Genomic DNA, 22457 nt, shown 5'->3' with positions numbered 1-22457 from the left:
TCTCAAATTACATTTTTATAAGACAGAATTAAAGTTATTTAATTGGTGAAAATAAATTTCTGCAATACAGCAAGCCTGAATGTGAGAAGAGGACTAGTCAAAGGTATAAAATATGGTTGATATGATAATGTATTCAAATAACTTAGTAAATCATGACTATACCATTTTATTAGACATTGTTTCATAAACTGGAAGACCTGGCAATCTGATAAATCTGCCTTTTAATATTCAGTGGTTAATATTTTAAATAAATTATTTCTTTGTCTTTTGCTGCAATAGTTAGTTAAATCTGTCTTGAGGAATGTGGAAATATGAAGTCGTGCCAAAGAAATAATACAAGTGAAGTAAAGAATTCTGGACTTGGACCTAAAAAGTTAAAACTATTATTTTAACTGAGTTTTTCGGTATATTTTCAGAAGTTTGAATATAGCAGTTAAGGGGATGGTGGGTAATTATTTAAGATAAATAAATTTAATTTAACTGCCTTAAAATGTTTATCTGACTCCTAACAGTTAAGAACCAGTTATTAGTGAAGAAGCAAATAACGTTTTATGATAAGTTACTAGTTAACGTGTATAAAACTGTCAGGACTAGTTTTAAAAATAACAGAACATTTTGAATCTTATGAAATAGCAAAATTTCATGATACCTAGACTTTTGTTTTGGTGTTCAGAGATGTGTTCCACTGATATGTGGATTTATTTCGTTCATAGTTTTCAGCATTTAAAAAGTGTTCTCTGAATAGCAGATAATAGTAATTTTTAAATATTTTCATTCTACTGAGAACCATTATATGTTTTTTACTTTAAAGGCAATTATTTGGTCATTATTTTTGTGAATGATTTTACAAAATATAACAGCTCATCAATAACCCATGGTTAATTTAGCAATAAATCTCTTTTTCCTAAGGTGCTGCACCATGATTCCCTGCATAAAGCTCACCATAGTTTAAAACAGAATCCCTTTATAAACTTTGATCAAGTCCAAACTCCTGGTTGCACTGTTGCATATGAGACTATAGATGCTTGCCTCCTTTACTGCCTGTTAAATAGCATCCTATTCGTACCTGGATTGTAGATTGTAGTGAAGATTAAATAAAATAATGCTCAATAAATACTGGCACCTTTACATAAAGTAAGCAGTCAGTAACTGTTAGATGTTATTATTTTCCATTAAACCGTGGGGTCTATAAAGCTGCCTTCTCCTTGATATTTACCCCTGACTCCTAAAATTTTGCCTCGCCCATAGTAAATATTTGTTAAATGAATGCATATTTCATGAATGGTATGCTCATACCTTGTTCTTACTTGTTTTTGAGTTAGCCACTGAATATATAAACACACATTAATTCTTGTATTTATTCTACAAATACTCACTGAATAATCACTCAAAACAAGAACACTATCTGAGGTTATCATCTGGCCAGTGATATATTTCATTACTTGAAAGTTTATTAATTTCCTAAATATATATTGAATATTTACTAAGGACTAGGTGATTTAGACGATAATGCAGATTGAAAGCAGGGAAACAAGTTCAAACATGTTGCTGGTATAGATAAAATAATTTGCAGTACTGATATCCTTGATCATAAATCCATGTATGTAAGACTTTAAGTAAATATAGTACAGACATTCTTGTCCATTTTGGACTCTGAATTCTGTACAGAGGAATAATTATGAAATAGAGAGTGTAACTTTTATGAAAATATATGCCTCCCAAAAACATTCTGATGGAGATTTTATTTTTCTTTTCTTGTCTGGGTGAAATGTAGACCTTGATAAAAACTGTATTCTCAGGAGTATGAACTTTTTTTGAGACATAGTTTCACTCTTGATGCCCAGGCTGGTGTGCAATGGCACAATCTCAGCTCACCACAACCTCCTCCTCCCAGGTTCAAGCAATTCTCCTGTTTGAATCTCCCAAGTAGCTGGGATTACAGAAATGTGCCACCATGCCCTGCTAATTTTGTATTTTAGTAGAGATGGGTTTCTCCATGTTAGTCTCAAATTCCCTACCTCAGGTCATCTGCCCACCTTGGCCTCCAAGACTTCTGGGATCACAGGTGTGAGCCAGAATGCCTGGCAAGGAGTGTAAATTTAAGAGCTCTTTATACAGTGCTCTTTATGTTATTCCGAATTAGAGACATACCCTACTTTATTGTACATCACTTTTTCGCATTTCATAGATACTAGGATTTTTACAAATTGAAGATTTGAGACAACCCTGCATTGAACAAATCTTTTTTGTGCCAAGCAAGTCTCTTGGTGCCATTTTTTTTCAGTGGCAGGTATACACTTTATGTCCCTATGTCACATTTTGGTACTTCCTACAGTATTTCAAACTTTAAAATCATTATATCTATTAGAGTGATCTGTGATCAGTCATCTTTAATGTTACTACTGTTATTGCTTTGGGGCATGATGAACTGTGCCCAGAAAACACAGCAGTGAACTTATTCGATAAATTTATGCATGTCCTGGTTACTCCTCAAGCTGGCTGTGTTATGGCATCTGTCTTTTCTCCTGCTCTGTACCCTGAAACATAACAGTTTGAAATTACACCAATTAATAACCTACAATGATCTCTAAGCATTGAAGTGAAAGGAAGAGTTGCACCTCACTTGAAATCAAAAGCTAGAAATGATTAAGATTAGTGAGGAAGGCGTATCAAAGGTGAGATAGGCTGAAAGCTAGGCCTTTTGTCTCAGTTAGCCAACTTTTGAATTCAAAGAAAAAGTTCTTGACAGAAATTAAAAGTACTACTCTAGTGGACACATGAATGATAAGAAGGAAAACAGCCTTATTACTGACATGAAGAAAGTTTTAGTGGTCTGGATAGTAAATCAAGCCAGCCACAATATTCCCTTAAGCCAAAGCCTAATCCAGAGAAAGGCCCTTACTCTGTTCAGTTCTGTGAAAGCTGAGAGAGGTGAAGAAGATGTAGAAGAACACTTTGAAACTAGCAGCAATTGGTTCATGAGGTTTAAGGAAAGAAGCCATCTCCATTACATAAAAGTACAAGGTGAAGTAGCAAGTTCTCGTGTAGAAGCTATAGGAAGTTATCCAGGAGATCTAGCATAGATTATCGATGAAGGTGGCTACAGAAAACAATATATTTTTCAATGTACACCACAGCCTGCTATTGGAAGAAGATGCCATCTAAGACTTTCATAGTTTGAGAGGAAGTTTTAGTGCCTGGCTTCAAAGCTTAAGGGACAAGCTTACTTTCTTATTGGGGCTAATGCAGCTAGTGTCTTTAAGTTGAGCCAGTCCTCACTTATCACTCCCAACATTCTAGGGTCTTTAGGAATTATGCTACTCTACCTGTGCTTTATAAATGGAATAACAAAGCTTGGATGACAGTGTATCTGTTGGCAGCATGATTTACTGAATATTTTCAGCCCACTGTTGAGACCTACTGCTCAGGAAAAAAAAAATCGTTTTGAAATACTGACATTGCACCCGGTCACCCAAGAGCTCTGATGGAGGTGTGCAAGAAGATTCATGTTGTTTTCATATGCTTGCTAATGCAACATCCATTCTGCAGCCCATGGGTCAATTGAAGTGCAGTAATTTCAATTTCCAAGTGTAATTATTTAAGAAATAAAATTTGTAAGGCTATAGCTGCCACAGAAAGTAATTCCTCTGATGGACTCAGGCAAAGCAAATTGACAACCTTTTAGAAAGGATTTACTATTCTAGATGCCACTAGGAAAATTTTGGATTCTTAGGGGAAAGTAAAAATGTTAGCATTAATAGGAATTTGGAAGAAATTGATTCCAACCCTCATGGATGACTTTGAGGGAGGCAAGACTGCAGTGGAGGAAGTAGCTGCAAATGGAGTAGCAATAGCAAGAGAATTGGAATGACTAATGGAGACTGAAGATGTTACTGATTTGCTACAATCTCCACCAGCCAAAAGGTTATAACTTGCTAAAGGCCCAGATTATTGTTAGCATATTTTTAAGCAATAAACTCAGAAGTGTTAGCACTTTTAGAATCTGTTTTTAAATTATGTAATTTTTTTCCAGAAATAATGCTATTGTGCACTTAATAGACTACAGTAAGCATAACCTTTTTCTTTCTTTCTTTCTTTTTTGTTTTGAGATGGAATCTCATTCTTTCACACAAGCTGGAGTGCAGTGGTGTGATCTCAGCTCACTGCAACCTCATCTCCCAGTTTCAAGTGATTCTCCTGCCTCAGCCTCCCTAGTATCCAAGATTACAGGCATGCACCACCACCCCTGATAATTTTTATATTTTTAATAGAGATGGGGTTTCACCATGTTGGCCAGGTGAACTCCTGACCTCAGCTGATCCACCTCCCTCAGCTTCCCAAAATGCTGGGATTACAGATGTGAGCTAAAACGTAACTTTTATATGTACTATGAAACCAAAAATATTTGTGACTTACGTTATCACAACATTCACTCGATTGTGGTGGTCTGGAACCTAATCTGCAATGTCTTTGAGTCATGCATATACTACTTTTGTAGTAGGTTCGTGCAAGTGTAATTGCAGCTTTTCCATTACTTTCAGCGGCAACAACCACAATTACTTTTGCACCAACCTAATACATCTAATGATTAGAGTGATAGATATGAATTGAAAATATTCCAAGCCTGCTAATATCCAAACTTGCAGGTCAGTATGAATAGAAAGGAGCTTAGTCTTCACATCTATTTGGCCCCATATTTGAAAATTCTATGAAAGGATTATTTTTGGCTCAGTTACCGTATCTTATAGATACATGCCCAAGAACCTCCCAGAAGGAGGAGTTTGCTGTTGCCCTCAGCAAAGTGATCCAGGTGGTTTATATTGTCCTTTAATTGTGTGCTATTTTAAATAAGTAAATAAATAAGTCCGTATTTTTACATATAAATATGTAGGTATACATATATTTATGTGTGTGTACATATGTATATAGTGTGTGTTTTATCACAGTATTCACTTTATTGTGAATATATGCATTTTATAAACATATAAACACACATACATTTTATACTCTTTCTATTTTTTAAGACATTTTAGTTTTATGTTAACAGTTGTTTCCATGGAATACATATTTTAAAAGCTCATTTAGTTATTTAGAGATTTGTACAGATGTGGATTTAAAAATACAGATGTGTAAAAAGGCTATTAGTCTGTTATCTGTTTTGTCTAAGAGAGGTATCTTAATAGGTATCCCTTGTAGCTGGGACCTATAGACATGCCACACCACACCTGGATAATGTTTTTTTTTTCCAATTTTTTCTATTTTGTTTTGTAGAAATAAGGTCTCACTATATTGCCCAGGCCAGTCCCGAACTCCTGGGCTCAAGTAATCCTCCTGGCTTGGCCTTCCAAATAGCTGGGATTACAGGCGTGAGTTGTTGTACCAGTCCTAAGTGTAATTTATTTTAAAATATTTCAGCTTCTACTCACCCCCATACAAATGAAGCAAATAGGGAAAAACTTTAGCAATTTTTATATGTAGATAATGGGCATAAATATGTGCTTTAAACTTTTATCTCCACTTTTAAAATTTGAATTAAGTAACAAAATTGACCATATAGTTTCCCTTCTTTCTGATATCACAGATGGATTTAATTTGAAAGTTCAAGACTTTCATTTTCATTTTTCTATGTGTACCCTATAGCTAGCAGTGCTTTGTATTTACTTCTCTCCTTTCAGGAAAACATCATCTATAAATAATAATTCTAATACCAAACTTTTACTGATTGCCTACTATGTGCCATGTATTATCTGATTGATTGACTTGTTGTATAAACTCTTTTAATCTTCACAACACCTCAATTAAATAGGTAATAGTATAATCCTATTTTATAGAGTAACAGACAGATACAGATAAATTAAATGGCTTGTCCTAGTTCTCATGACTAATCATTGAAAGATCAGGGAAGCGATCCTTTGCAATCTAGTTATGCTATTCATGTTATTAATCAATAAACCATATTGCTTCTATAAGACAGTTCATTTCAAATACATAAGAGTTATCCATAAACAACAGTACATTACACAACAGACATCCACATATATAAATTGTTTAAAAAATATGTTAAGGCAATACAAATAATGACAGGAATGAAATAAAGGTTAAAAATGAGAAGAAATGTTAATGGCTGAGGTTGTTTAGTTCGGAAATGGTGTATGATCATAGCAGCATATATTTTATACTTCATATAAAGTCCTTTATTACTCATAGGTAAGACTTTGTGTGTGTGTGTGTGTGTGTGTATGCATGTGTGCTTTAGTGACCCAAATAAAATACAGACATTGAACTCCAACTCAGTAACCTATTGTAAGATACATAAAATTTTCAAAATTATTAATCAGGAATGTGAATAATCTGCCCATTACCTCTGGGTTCAGAGAGGCCAGGACAGTGGGTTCTGAAGAAATTAGCATGATTTATTAGTAGTTCCAAGTTGTATCCATTTCAATTTATCAGCATGACCTTGCCAAGTCTTTAAAAAGCTTCTAGTGTTCACCTTGGGTCTTTATTCTGCCTTAGTTTGAACAGTGGTATAGTTTTGTGGCCTTTTTTTCTCGTTTTAGTTTATACTTGCTATAGCAGGCCAGTATCTGGTTTCAACTTTCCTTTAGTCACAGTCTGAATTGATTGGAATATTTATGGTCAATGGATGAGAACAATTTGTCCTTGGTCCTTCACTGAAGTCCTTAAAAGTAACAATACAAAGACTAGGTTTATTTGATGAAAATAGGAGCAGAGACCTCTTATTCTAGGGTCAGTTCCTTAACTATATGGTGGGTGATGTTACACAAGACATTTAACTAGGGTTCAATGTTCTCATCTTAAAATTTGACAAAATTAGATCTATTCTATTTGCTGTGTAGAAATGTTGTCAGGGTCAAGTAAAACAAAATATTTTAACAGCTCTAACATCTGATCATATTATATTATTGTGACTGATTTTTATTAATATTCTTGTGTCAATTTTACTTTAAGCCTCTTCTGAAACACCTTTCTCTCAAAGGTAATATATCTTATTCTCAGAATATATGTTATATGTATCTATAGTTCATCTTTTTGGTAATGTCTCAGTACTTAACAGTAATGCATTATTCACTTCACGGAGATAGGTGACTCCTACTATCTGTAAGTACAACTATTGTTCTTGGTCTAAAAGCATTTTCTAAATTCTCAGGTGATGGAGAATATCAAAATATGGAAACCTGTTTACCTATCTTTCTTTTTTTATTTTTCTTTTTTTATTGCATTTTAGGTTTGGGGGTACATGTGCAGAGCATGCAATACAGTTGCATAGGTACACACATGGCAGCGTGTTCTGTTTGCTTTCACCCCTTCACCCACATTTGGCATTTCTACCCAGACTATCCCTCCCCCACTCCCCCTCCCACTGGCCCTCCCCTTTTCCCCCAATAGACCCCAGTGTTTGGTACTCCCCTCTCTGTGTCCATGTGTTCTCATTTTTCATCACCCGCCTATGAGTGAGAATATGCGGTGTTTCATTTTCTGTTCTTGTGTCAGTTTGCTGAGAATGATGTTCTCCAGGTTCATCCATGTCCCTACAAACGACACGAACTCATCATTTCTGATTGCTGCATAATATTCCATGGTGTATATGTGCCATATTTTCCCAATCCAGTCTATCATCAATGGGCATTTGGGTTGATTCCAGGACTTTGCTATTGTAAACAGTGCTGCAATAAACACTCGTGTGCATGTGTCCTTATAGTAGAATGATTTATAGTCCTTTGGGTATATACCCAGTAATGGGATTGCTGGGTCAAATGGAATTTCTATTTCTAAGGCCTTGAGGAATTGCCACACTGTCTTCCACAATGGTTGCACTAATTTACACTCCCACCAACAGTGTAAAAGTGTTCCTTTTTCTCCACATCCTCTCCAGCATCTGTTGTCTCCAGATTTTTTAATGATCGCCATTCTAACTGGCGTGAGATGGTATCTCAATGTGGTTTTGGTTTGCATCTCTCCGATGACCAGTGATGATGAGCATTTTTTCATGTGACTGTTGGCCTCATATATGTCTTCTTTCGTAAAGTGTCGGTTCATATCCTTTGCCCACTTTTGAATGGGCTTGTTTGTTTTTTTCTTGTAAATCTGTTTGAGTTCTTTGTAAATTCTGGATATCAGCCCTTTGTCAGATGGGTAAACTGCAAAAATTTTTTCCCATTCTGTTGGTTGCCGATTCACTCTAGTGACTGTTTCTTTTGCCATGCAGAAGCTGTGGAGTTTGATTAGGTCCCATTTGTCTATTTTGGCTTTTGTTGCCAATGCTTTTGGTGTTTTGTTCATGAAGTCCTTGCCTACTCCTATGTCCTGGATAGTTTTGCCTAGATTTCCTTCTAGGGTTTTTATGGTGCCAGGTCTTATGTTTAAGTCTTTAATCCATCTGGAGTTAATTTTAGTGTAAGGTGTCAGGAAGGGGTCCAGTTTCTGCTTTCTGCACATGGCTAGCCAGTTTTCCCAACACCATTAGTTAAATAGGGAATCCTTTCCCCATTGCTTGTTTTTGTCCGGTTTATCAAAGATTGTATAGTTGTAGATATGTTGTGTTTCCTCCGGTGCCTCTGTTTTGTTCCATTGGTCTATATCTCTGTTTTGGTACCAGTACCATGCTGTTTTGATTACTGTAGCCTTGTAGTATAGTTTGAAATCCGGTAGTGTGATGCCCCCCGCTGTGTTCTTTTTGCTTAGAATTGATTTGGCTATGCGGGCTCTCTTTTGGTTCCATATGAAGTTCATGGTGGTTTTTTCCAGTTCTGTGAAGAAAATCAATGGTAGCTTGATGGGGATAGCATTGATTCTGTAAATTACTTTGGGCAGTATAGCCATTTTCACGATATTAATTCTTCCTAACCATGAACATGGAATGTTTCTCCATCTGTTTGTGTCCTCTCTGATTTCGTTGAGCAGTGGCTTGTAGTTCTCCTTGAAGAGGTCTCTTACGTTCCTTGTGAGTTGTATTCCAAGGTATTTTATTCTTTTTGTAGCAATTGTGAATGGCAGTTTGTTCTTAATTTGGCTTTCTTTAAGTCTGTTATTGGTGTAGAGGAATGCTTGTGATTTTTGCACATTGGTTTTATATCCTGAGACTTTGCTGAAGTTGCTTATCAGTTTCAGGAGTTTTTGGGCTGAGGCGATGGGGTCTTCTAGGTATACTATCATGTCGTCTGCAAATAGAGACAATTTGGCTTCCACCTTTCCTATTTGAATACCCTTTATTTCTTTTTCTTGCCTGATTGCTCTGGCTAGAACTTCCAGTACTATATTGAATAGGAGTGGTGACAGAGGGCATCCTTGTCTAGTGCCGGATTTCAAAGGGAATGCTTCCATTTTTTGCCCATTCAGTATGATATTGTCTGTTGGTTTGTCATAAATAGTTTTTATTACTTTGAGATACATTCCATCGATACCGAGTTTATTGAGGGTTTTTAGCATAAAGGGCTGTTGTATTTTGTCAAATGCCTTCTCTGCATCAATTGAGATAATCATGTGGTTTTTGTTTTTGGTTCTGTTTATGTGGTGAATTACGTTTATAGACTTGCATATGTTGAACCAGCCTTGCATCCCCGGGATGAATCCTACTTGATCGTGATGAATAAGTTTTTTGATTTGCTGTTGCAATCGGCTTACCTATCTTTCTAAATGTAGCCATTTGAAAATTAAATTGGGTATTTCTAATCTGTAGCAGACATGTGACAGAGCCCTTTAGATCCAAGTCTATTTAAATAATACACCTTGGCAGTTAAAAAAACATTGACCCACTCTCTCCGTAAAATATGTAGATAGTGCTTAGTTGTTGAACATTTTACCTCTTGGCACAGCTATGCAAATCTTCCTATTGGAGTTACAGATCTAGCACAGTAGAAAAGAAATGGCAGTTTTTCAATAAATGCTTAATAAATAGTTGAAGAATAAAGTTTATATTTTAAGGGAAGACTTTTGGCTTCACAGACAATATTCATATTTTTAAAGGGTAATCCTGAAGCTCTTAATGTGTTAATATGATTCCAATTATTAATTTAAATTTTAGTAATAATTTAATAGTTTATAAGTTATTTGATCCATAGCCATATATGGTAGGGATGCTGTTTCTGTAGGAAAACTGACATTTAACACTTATACATAGAATGCAATATTTAGGACTGGTGGAAATGCTACAAATTTGACTACACCTTTGTTTCTTTCATTTGTGATAAATTCATTTTTATTCACCTCTTTTCTTTCTTACCTAAAACTTTAAGAAGAACATAAAAACTGTTGCCACTACTTACTCAGATTACACATCTAATATTATTCTCATTGGTGTCTAGTTAAGGTTATAGATTTTAATGTAAAAATGATTTTGGAAAAATAGTACATTTAAGCCTTAAGAAATCTGTTATGCAGGATTTGATTTATTCTTTTCTACAAAATACTTAAGGCTACATCAAATGCACTGTCTAGGGGTACATCATTAGTGAAATGGAACACTGTTTTGTTAATTCAATAAAAATGATTCAACATATTAAGACAAAAATTGATTTCTCCTCAAAGAGAAAAAAATTAGTCATCTAACTAATGATCATATACAACAGCTTTTTTCATTTCCATAATAATAATTGTAGTTTTAATTTCATATTTGTAAGCATTTTGTAATATTTGTGAGAACTCTGTAATAATACTGCAGTGAAGCAAATGCATGCATTCTATGGAATATTTGACAAGGTCATTGCATTAAGTAGCTTCTTCAGTGTTTACTTCTCAATTTTATTTGCTTGGTTTGATTTAAATTAAGAAGAAACATTAAAATTTTCGATGCAGTTACTTGTCACAAACAAAATGGCTTGGAAATACATTTGATCATTTATCATAGCGAGGACAAAGGTTAAGTGTAAGAAACCCCACAAAAGTAACCATGACTGCAAGTCCTGGCCTTAAAAGTTTTGTTTCTTTGTATTTGACACAACTAGTCAAAACATCAGGCAATTTTTTCTCCCTGAACACTTTCAGGCTGTTTTCTCAGTGTACTCATTGGTGTTTGCCAACTTGCTGATACAATTTATTGACAAAATACAGTACTTTATATATTTTTTTTTCAATAAAATGTTGGTCAAATTGTATGTGCGAAATAACTCAAGTCAATTAAAGTGTCATTAGTTTTAAATTCTGTCCCCACATATTCATTTCATTAACATTAAGGATTTTAACGTTTATTTTTTAATGTCAGTCTGGGAAAAGTAATGAACCATAGCCTTACTTTTATCAAATAATTACATTTTCTGATTTTACAGTATGAATGTACTAAATTAATTCTTGTTGATTAATATATGTTTTGATTAATATATGATGTTAATTAACATAGTATTTCAGAATAAGAAAACTATTTTCTGAAGGGTTGAATTTCAGTATAATTATAACTAAATAATGTAGTATAATTTTTTGAGTTATATTGTAGGATAAGAGTAGAGCATGTTGGTATTTTTTTAATTGCCTTTTAGGTTTTGGGGTACATGTGCAGAACATGCATGATAGTTGCACAGGTACACACGTGGCAGTGTGATTTTCTGTCTTCCTCCCCTTCACCCACATATGGCATTTCTCCCAATGCTATCCCTTCCCAGCTTCTCCCACACTGTCCTCCCTATTCCCCCCAATAGACCCCAGTGTGTAGTGCTTCCCTCCCTGTGTCCATGTGTTCTCATTGTTCATCACCCACCTATGAGTGAGAATATGCGGTATATCATTTTCTGCTCTTGTCTCAGTTTGCTGAGAATGATGTTCTCCAGATTCATCCATTTCCCTACAAACGACACAAACTCATCATTTTTGATAGCTGCATAATATTCCATGGTGTATATGTGCCACATTTTTCCAGTCCAGTCTATCATCGATGGGCATTTGGGTTGGTTCCAGGTCTTTGCTATTGTAAACAGTGCTGCAATGAACATTCGTGTGCATGTGTCCTTATAGTGGAACGATTTATAGTCCTTTGGATATATACCCAGTAATGGGATTGCTGGGTCAAATGGAATTTCTATTTCTAGGTCCTTCAGGAATCGCCACACTGTCTTCCACAATGGTTGAACTAATTTACACTCCCACTAGCAGTGTAAAAGTGTTCCTATTTCTCCACATCCTCTCCAGCATCTGTTGTCTCCAGATTTTTTAATGATCGCCATTCTAACAGGTGTGAGATGGTATCTCAATGTAGTTTTGATTTGCATTTCTCTGATGACCAGTGATGACGAGCATTTTTTCATGTTTGTTGGCCTCATGTATGTCTTCTTTTGTAGAGTGTCTTTTCATATCCTTTGCCCATTTTTGAATGGGTTTGTTTGTTTTTTTCTTGTAAATCTGTTTGAATTCTTTGTAAATTCTGGATATCAGCCCTTTGTCAGATGGGCAAACTGCAAAATTTTTTTTCCCCATTCTGTTGGTTGCCGATTCACTTCAGTGACTGTTTCTTTTGCTGTGCAGAAGCTGTGGAGTTTCATTAGGTTCCATTTGTCTATTTTGGCTTTTGTTACCAATGCTTTTGGTGTTTTGGTCATGAAGTCCTTGCCTACTCTTATGTCCTGAATGGTTTTGCCTAGATTTTCTTCTAGGGTCTTTATGGTGTCAGGTCTTATGTTTAAGTCTTTAATCCATCTGGAGTTAATTTTAGTGTAAGGTGTCAGGAAGGGATCCAGTTTCTGCTTTCTGCACATGGCTAGCCAGTTTTCCCACCACCATTTATTAAACAGGGAATCCTTTCCCCATTGCTTGTTTTTGTCAGGTTTATCCAAGACTGTATGGTTGTAGATATGTTGTGTTGCCTCTGATGCCTCTGTTCTGTTCCATTGGTCTATATCTCTGTTTTGGTACCAGTACCATGCTCTTTTGATTACTGTAGCCTTGTAGTATAGTTTGAAGTCTGGTAGTGTGATGCCTCCTGCTGTGTTGTTTTTGCTTAGAATTGACTTGGCTATGTTGGCTCTCTTGGTTTCATATGAAGTTCAAGGTGGTTTTTTCCAGTTTTGTGAAGGCATATTGGTATTTTTTATAGTCATATTAATGTATGTCTCTTAAGGAATAAATACAACAAAGAGGAAAGTAAGAAATTTGTACTTTCAAGTGCATTAAATTCTAAAATATTTAATGTATATTAGCTTACCTGTTTTTACAGGTATTTTTAAATACATAGTTATTAATAATATTTCTACCTTGGTTTCCTGCCTTCTTTAGTTTACACTGTATTATAAGGATTTTAAAGAGTATGTTACATTTTTTTATATTGACTGTGGTTTGATTTATGCATCAGGAGCCACTTTTTTTTTAGCAATTTCATATTAGTAATTGATTAAATTTGGCCTCTGTGAAAATATACAGATGTAAAATCTTTTTTGACACACATACAAGTTATCTGCAACCAATAAACACTTTGATCTGTTTGGAAAAAGAAAAACACTAAGCATCTGAGAAAATAATGTTTACTATATTTAAAATGGAACATTTCTATGAAAAAAAGTATCTAAAATAAATCACAAGCAGACACCTACTTATATGAAGGAAACTTTAAGGTTTAAGAAACAGTACAGTCGGTGGTCAAGGTACAGACCTTAGAAGTAGAATGATTAATTATGAACAATTTATTTAGCTTCCATATTTTTTTAGGGAATTACAAGTAGTTGGGAGGGTGAAAGGTGCTGATTAAATATTTCTCCTTTCTTCAACTTCTAAACACATTCCCATCAGGCTTGGTTCTTAACCATTTTACCAAAGCTGCTTTTTTTTTTTTTTTTTTTTTAATATTCGTGTTGTCAAATTCAGTTTAATTCATTCCCATTTTACTTTATTTCTTAATATAAACTACTGGTCACCTATAATCTGTTCTGAACACAGAAACTGATCACTTTTAAGTATAAGTTGTATCATGTTATTCCTCTGCTCAGAATCTTATAGTGGGTTTCTGCTCATGAAAGCAGACTATGGATGTCTTCTTGAAAATCTGTTTTCAACTGTCTTCTGGGTCATCGCACTTTCCTTGTTTTTTTCTGGCATATCCCTTAGTTTTCTTCAGTGATTTCTTAATAATCCTCTCTAATCTACAGATTTTGGAGATTCCCAAAGCTCAGTCTGGGATTCTCTTCTGTTTTCTGTCTACATTTACTTCCTGGGCATCTACTTTAGCATTGTATATGATTTAAATGCTCATTATTTCCAAATGTTTATCTCTAGCCCAAATGTTCCACTCTAGACTCATGTATATAGCTGCTTTCTCAAACATCTTCTCTAGGATTTTTGATAGGCATAATTTTGATAGGATTTTTAGTAGGCACGTCTAACTAATATACTCTAGACTCATGTATATAGCTACTTTCTCAAACATCTTCATTAGGATTTTTGATAGGCATGTCCAACTAGTATGTCCAAAGCTGAACTTCTACTCTCCACCCATACCCCTAAAATGTTTTTATTTATTTTATTTTTGAGCTTTGACAGTCTCAAAAATGACAACTCCTTTGTTTCATTTGAAAAAGTCAAAAACATTGACTTCTCCCTCTCATATATCATATATACCATCCATAAGCAAATGCTCTACCTTCTGCCTTACAAACATTGAGAAATTCAACTACTACTCACTGCTTATGCTGCTAATGCTCTGCAACCAAACCAACCTTATTATTCACCTGGATTATTGTGAATCTATCTAACCAGTTGGCCTGGCTGCCTATAATCTGTTTTCAACACAGAAGCCAGATGATCACTTTAAAATGTAACTTGTATCATGTTACTTCTCTGCTCAGAATCTTATAGTGGGTTTCTGCTCATGAAATAAAAGCTAGAGTATGAATAATAGCCCACGTACTTCTACCAGAATTAGGATTTAGCACCTTGTTAGCTGTCGGATCCCTCCTACCTTTCTTTTCCTCCCTCACTCTGCAGCTGCCCATTAGCCTCCTTGTTGCTATTTAAATCCCTTTTAGCTCCAGCCTGAGGGCCTTTGCACTTGTTTCTTCTGCCAGAAATTCTCTGAACGGCTCCTTTTATCGGTTTCTACATAGCTTGACACCAGTTACATTCAGGTTTTTACTCAAATTTTACCTTCTCAATGAAAGCATCTTTAATCATACTATGTAAAATTGTACATAGTATGACAAACTGCACCTTTATCACTGCACACTGAATTGTACCTTGTATTTTACTTTTTTGTCATGTTTTGTTATTGCTGTAAACTCCACAAAGTTGGGGATATTTGTTTTGTTAGTTGCTTTATTCCCAGTACCTATAAAAATGCCTAGCACATAGAAACGGCTCAATACATTTGTTGAATTAATTAAATATTCATTGAATGAATGAATTTTAAATCACATAGTACATATTCAGCTCATAGGAAACAATATTATGATGATGTTATTGATTTTATTATCATATATAGTGGTATATACAGTACTGATTAGTCTTTATCCGTAGTATTAATTTTTCAGCTGATGTTTCATCTCAATTGCATTTCTGTGGAAGAAAATGTTTTCTAAATTACCTATTGCTACACTCTTGTTAGTGGAGAGAGACATCAGAGTGAGGGCATTTCTTTCTCTTTTTCAATAAAATATATGAGAATTAGGGCACAGCAGAGATTTCTGAGGGAGATCTCAGAAGAGAATAATCTATGCTTGATTTGGACAGAGGAGCTAGACAATTTCATGCTGTGATCTTAAGGATCTTAAATATTTCTGAGATAACTTTGACTATTAAAGCCAAACTAATGTAAAAGGAGCTATTTTTTAGAGGTAGGGGTTCTAAAAGTGAACAAAATCATTAGAAAAGATGATATATAAAAAATATCTAAAGATGTTGAGATTATACAGTCTTAAGAAAAGTCAAGAAATGTCAATCTTTAAGTGTATGTCAGATGACACTGGTCAAATCGTTTCTATAGCTACCAAAAAGAGAATAAAGGAAATTACTCAGTGGTCTTTGGCTCAGATTTTTAAAGTTTCCTGCAAGTGATAGTTGTTAAACCTAAGATACGTTATTTAATAAAATCTTTTTTTTTAATATTTCATGATAGTTTAAAAATAAAACAAAACCTCTTTCCTAGAATGAGTTAATAAACTAAGAGGGATTTGGATTTTAGATGCTTATACAGAGCTGTTGAATGCAACATTTTTCAATGAAATTTTGACAATAACAAGTAGGGCTAAAATCCATTAGACATTTATTGAGCGTGTATTTGTCATATACCACATATAACATTTTTTGTGTGTATGGTGTACTTTCAAATAGCCTTCCTCTAAAGGATAACAATGTCATATAAACAACAGCAATAATAATAGCAACTGAAATTTATGTATCACATTATTTAAGTAAGTGTGTGTCTGTATCGTCTCACTCTTCAAAACAATACTGCGAGGTAGATACTACTTTTATGTGTGTATTGCCAGTGAAGAAACTGAGGCTAGGAGGTAATGCAACCCACAAAACTCTATTAATCTAATAAGTATGGAGATGTAGTTAGGAGCACGTATGGTTCACTCCACACCCTGTGCTCCTCACCCCATTTTGTTCTTTCTGACAGGTGCTGGAATGCTGTGTGATGAGCATGCTATCAGCTGCATGGACTTGAATCCTTTAACAGTCCTTTGATTTCCTGTGACTTTCTAAATGTCTGTAGCTCTCATTTCTTACATTTTATAAAGTCGGTGTAATAATAATTATATCATCTGTGAGATGATTTCTGTGTAGAAAACAGTGTCAATATGCATTAAGTGTAAGCCGTCAAAGAAGAATAACAATATCATGAAAAGGAAGCTTTGATTTGACTCAGATTGCATGATTGTAAAAAGCATCATTGAAATATCTGCTTTTAAGTTGAGTGTTAAAGTACAAATAACATACTAGTCAAAGGAAGTAAAGAGTAAAATGAGGTACTTTTCAGGGTATAGTCTTTGGGGTTGGATAGGTTTGATTTCTAGTTCAGGACTTGTCAATTACAAATTAGTTCATAGGCCTCCACAGCTACATCTGAAATCAGGGCAGTAATAACATCCACTTTCATAATGTTGTGAAGATTAGATGAGTCACTGTATGCAAAGGGTGAAGAGTGCTATGTAGCATGCAATAAAGGCGGCTATTTTTGTTGTGAATTATCTGTATTTAGGACAAATACTCCAGAAGCAATAAATTAAGACTTGAAAGAAAGAGAATAGGTGATGGTGAAGACTATGAAATATTTTTGTCAATTAATATTAGCAAAAAGTTTTTAATATGTAAAGAATATCACAGTTTTGTGTTTTTTAAATAAATAACCATAAAGTATAAAACATGTATAGTCAATCATAAAATTGAAGAAAAATGACTAGAAACAAAGAAGATGTATTATGAGCTTTAGTGTAGAAATTCTCTGAAGAAGCCTGTTTTCTTTATGATACAACCATTTGCATATATATAAATTGCAACAGAGTCTTGCTCTGTCACTCAGGCTGGAGTACAGTGGCATTATCTCTGCTCACTGCAACCTCCAACTCCTGGGTTCATGTGATTCTCCTACCTCAGCCTCTCGAGTAGCTGAGACTACAGGCCTGTGTCATCACACTCAGCTAATTTTTGTATTTTTAGTAGAGTTGGGGTTTCACTATGTTGGCCAGGCTGGTCTTGAACTGCTTCCCTCAAGTGATCCCCCTTCCTTGGCCTCCCAAAGTGCTGGAATCATAGGCATGAGTCATGGCACCCAGACTGATATGATCATATATTTGAAAATTATGTACATATTATATATATGTATATGCACACACACATTTGACCATTGAATGACTCAGACATTAGGAGCACCACTGCTCCACCCGTCACCAACCCCACACCAGGTAGGTGAAAATCTGAGAATAACTTCTTCCTCCCTCAGATCTTAACTACTAATGGCCTATTGTTGATTGGAAGCCTTACTAATAACTTACAGTAATTAACACATATTTTATATGTTATGTATTGTATATTGTATTGTGAAAGTAAGCTGTAGAAAAGAAAATGTTATTAAGAAAATCATTTGATAGAAAAAATAAATTTACTGTTTATTAAGTGGAAGTGGATCATCATAAAAGTCTTCAGCCTTGTTGTCTTCACATTTAGTAGGCAGAGGAAGAATAGGGCTGTTCTTGCTGTTTCAGGGGTGATGGAGGCAGAAGAAAATCCCAGTTATTTTAAATGGACTCATGCAGTTCAAACCCATGTTGTTTAAGACTCAAACTGTATAAAGTTTCATATATATATATATGACCTTTCCATACAAACATATATGATTTGAAAAAATATTACCTTCTGATTGCCCTGCTGTATATATCTCTGTGTCTATTGCTAATTTATAGTGTTCAAAGATTTGTGTAGCCATTTACCAATGAAAATCTCATCCTCCTATATTTTGATTCAAAGTATAGCATATTGACACCAATGTCTCATGAATATCCCTTAACTATATTTTTCATGGGTTTAAAATCAGTGTTATTGATTCATCTGTCTAGCTTGAGTAATTTAAAGTGTTTCTTTAAGAACTTTACATTGAATAGACTGTGATACTAAGATGGCAGTTTCTCTGTTTAAGCAATATGTTGGTATGAGTAGCATTTGTCCTAATGTTAGTTTCATGATTGTGATATAATGAAAACTCCGAGACACGTCTTCCTCACTGCTACGGGTGGAATTTTCTGTTTCAGTTGCATTATTGTCTTCCTTTCTAAAGCTCCAATTAAATAAAGTAAGAGCTGGTAGTATTTGTTTTTTTAAGGATTTTATACTATTTGACAAATTTGATCTTTCATTTACTCTGCTATATTTTTATCTGGTAATGCCATTCACTGGTATCTTTTGAAATGGCTAGAGTTGTAAACATGTAGTATATGATGCCCAAACTAATGTGCGTGATGTTTGTTTCTGTCCTTTTTGAATACTGCAGATATACGTTGTTTTGTGAATGTGCCAATTTAGAAATTCTCTCATGTTGAGAAAATGTTAACTTCCCTGCATTACAGTTTCATCGTCTGTTAAATGGTGATAATGTTATTTACTCTATATGTTAAGATTTCAAAAAGTACATGCATATAAAACAACAAGTTAGCATTTAAGGTCTGACTAACTGAACACGGTTTTTGCCAAATATGTGCTAGAGATAGTTCTGGGTAGTTTACTTGGATTATTTTTTTAATCTTCTCAGTAACACTTTAAGATACCTCATAGTCTCAATTTTACAGATGAGCAAATTTAGGCAAAAATAATTTAAGTAAGTTTATACAGCTAATGTGAGAGTTAGAATTTGTAATCAAGCAGTCTGTGTCCAGAGCATACACATTTTGGGTTGATTACCATTATGCATATATATTCTATATGTCATATATGTAATCTATGATAAATAATTGGAGGTTGTGGTCAAATAATAAATGATATATCCTGTCCTCTCATTTTATGATAGTGGATGATAAATAAAACGTTAAAATAGGCTGGGCTCAGTTGCTCAGACCTGTAATCCCAGCACTTTGTGAGGCTGAGGCAGGTGGATCACAAGGTCAGAAGATCAAGACCATCCTGACCAACATGGTGAAACCCCATCTCTACTAAAATACAAAACATTAGCCAGCTGTGGTGATGTGCACCTGTAGTTCCAGCTACTCGGGAGGCTGAGGCAGGGGAAATCACTTGAACTCAGGAGGCAGAGATTGCAATGAGCTGAGATCACGACACTGCACTCCAGCCTGGGTGACAGAGTGAAACTCCATCGCAAAGAAAAAAAAATAATTAAAAAAAACATGAAATATTAGTATAGGTTTGCTCACAAACCAAATCTTCTACTGTATTTCTTCACACCTTTCAGTTGTTTTTTTAAACAAAATGTTGCCCTTATGTTTTAAAAATATTTATTTGTACAACTTTCTTCCACAAGGGATTAAACATCATAAAAAGCAGGGCTCTTGTGTTATTTATTTTTATAGAACACAAAATAGCTCATTGTCTAGCACACAGTAAGTTTAGAATAAATATAAGATGGCTGAATACATGAAGTCATTAACATGGATGGAGAATTCAAGAAGGACGTTCTAAATGTGAGTCACCCTATGTACAAACAGGTTGGAGTTAGAGATGAAGACAGAGCATTTGAGAAATAATAATCATCACCAAAATTCAGTAATAATATTAATGGTTATTGTAATGTCATTTGTGGTGATCTTTTCTCTTCATAATACTTGAACGTTAATGTCAATCAATGTCAACTTTTGGATGGCTGTGTTATGAAAATTTAATAAGTGTGATAAATAATAATTCTGTGCTCATGTTCTTAAAAGTTGTAACAATTATGACAAACCTTACTTAGCCTTAGGTTGAACTTCTAGAGGGATCACTGAATAGTAGGATAGTCTCTAAAAAACAGAAAAAAAAATTGTTTCTCTCATGAAGGGAGTGGAAGACAAGTAAAGTAGGCTAATATCATTACACTCAATCCATAAAAAATGGTTATGGCCTTACAACTATAATGCAGATACATGCTGCCTAGACATCCCTTTAGCCAAAGTTGGTTGTCTGAATAGGAAGATCTTAAAAAATGAAATTGTTGTTATTGAGCTTATTTGACCTGAAGATCACAAAAATTTATAAAAAGATTGAATACAAGCTATAATTCAGATGTTCAACTGATTGCTCTAAAACATACATTATTGTTTTCTTTTGCTCTACTGAGGCTGTTAAGGGAACCAGTATCTTGGCAAGTGCAAAAGGCATAGACACCTTGAGCTAACAGAGGCTCTTGATGTTCAAGAGCAGTTGTTCTAAACTACCTCAAAAATAATTAGTCATTCATATATTGGAGGCAAGGGAAATGTATCTGCCTTGGTGCCTCACTTACTCTGCCTTTACAGGAGGTCTAGATATAGTCTGAAGCAGTGCTGTTGGATAGTAGGAATTCTCAGCTTCAGGATCTGCTGAGGCCTTGTGGGGGATGCCCCATGGCAGCCAGGATAAAAATGCTTCGGCTTCAAGAGGAAAAGCAAATTTTAGATCACCTGAATCTCTGCAGGTGAATCTCTGAATATTTTCCTGCCAAAAGCATATAGCACTGTAGAACACCAGTTAGTATCTTTAGAATTGTCAACTATTAACAGAAAAACTAAATTTTCTTATCATCTCTCTCTTTGTCTCTTTGAAATAACAGAAATAAATGAGAATTTCTATTTGTATAGTTAGAATTCTGTATAATACCTGCAACATTTTCAACACATGATGAATAAAAATTGGTGAGAATAACGGTGAAAGAAGGAAAGATGTGGGGTTTAGAAAAGCTATAGTCTTAATTCTCTTGTGAAGCATAATTTCTCAACAAATTATTTTTTATGGCTGGTCAGCACTAGGGTATACAACCTACCTAAAATTTGGTTGGGCAAAGATAAATGTTTAGTTATTCTGTGATATGCTAGTTCCTTTCCTTGAAAATAGTATATTAGTTTTAGGGAAAATTTAAGGCATTTAAATATTTTTTTAAAAAAGAAATAGTGGTCATTACTTGCTTTATTGTAAAATAAGCATTCTCTTTCCAATATGTATATAGTCACTCGAGATGCTGAAAAGGTTCTAGACTTCGATAAAGCCATGATTTTATGGAACATTTAAGTGGCAGTAATTTGGCTGGCTTTACCATCAGCTGCATAAACATCAATGTCTATTGACACATTATAAAGGCACAAGTGGAATGTAGCCTGGTGTCCCAATGCCTGTGCTGAGGTTTAATAGTGCATCTGTATCACTTTTCCCAGTGGGAAATAACAGGATGTCACATTGTAATTTTTTACTACCGTATAATAAAATATAGCTGTAATAAATAGCATCTAAGCAAATAAAGCGGATTTGAACCAAATCCATTTTGCCTTCATCACTTAGTATATAGCTCAGGCTTTTAAGTAGTTGTGGATCCTAAAAATTGGCTTAATTGGATCAACTTGCATTTGACTGTCTTTGACTGCAGTGGAATAGAGACAGATTTTTAATTTTTATTTGCTATCTAATATTTAGGTAATATTTTTTAGTGAATTTGCCTTTGTATTCCATTGTGCTTGTTAACAGTTTGTCTGGATGATGATCTACACTGTGCTTCCATTCAGTTAGTTGACCTTTTAAGTTTTTTTGCTGTTGCTTTGTTATTTTTACTATTTATTATTCATATACCTAATGTTGATAATTAAATTACCAAACCAAGATTATTGTGTCCTGTTATGAAAGTTTACAATTGACTGTGAATGTCCTGGTAGTAGGAACAATATTTAACTCGGTATTGTAGCCCAGTTAGCTAGCACAGCTTTAGGTTTACTGTGGCTCTTTCTTTATTAGATTGATTATTGAATGAAATGATTGTAAACAATGTTCTTTTGAAATATGAGTATATTAAATGTTGGCCTGCAATTTAAATTGTCATCCATTTTAATAGAAGTAAAAGTTAGAGTAACACATTGAAA

General features: G+C 34.5%; 1 protein-coding gene across 50 annotated transcripts in view; it reads left to right on the top strand.

Moving 5' to 3' along the window:
* The window catches only part of ADGRL3 (adhesion G protein-coupled receptor L3), an 850050-nt gene that overhangs the window by 148686 nt on the left and 678907 nt on the right, over nucleotides 1-22457 (top strand). The gene's annotated exons all lie outside the window — the stretch shown is intronic.

Source organism: Callithrix jacchus, chromosome 3 (genome assembly GCF_049354715.1).
Source record: "Callithrix jacchus isolate 240 chromosome 3, calJac240_pri, whole genome shotgun sequence".
NCBI classification, from domain to species: domain Eukaryota; kingdom Metazoa; phylum Chordata; class Mammalia; order Primates; family Cebidae; genus Callithrix; species Callithrix jacchus.
The sequence above is the reverse complement of the archived record's forward strand: the minus strand, read 5'-3'. Positions and strand labels throughout refer to the sequence as shown.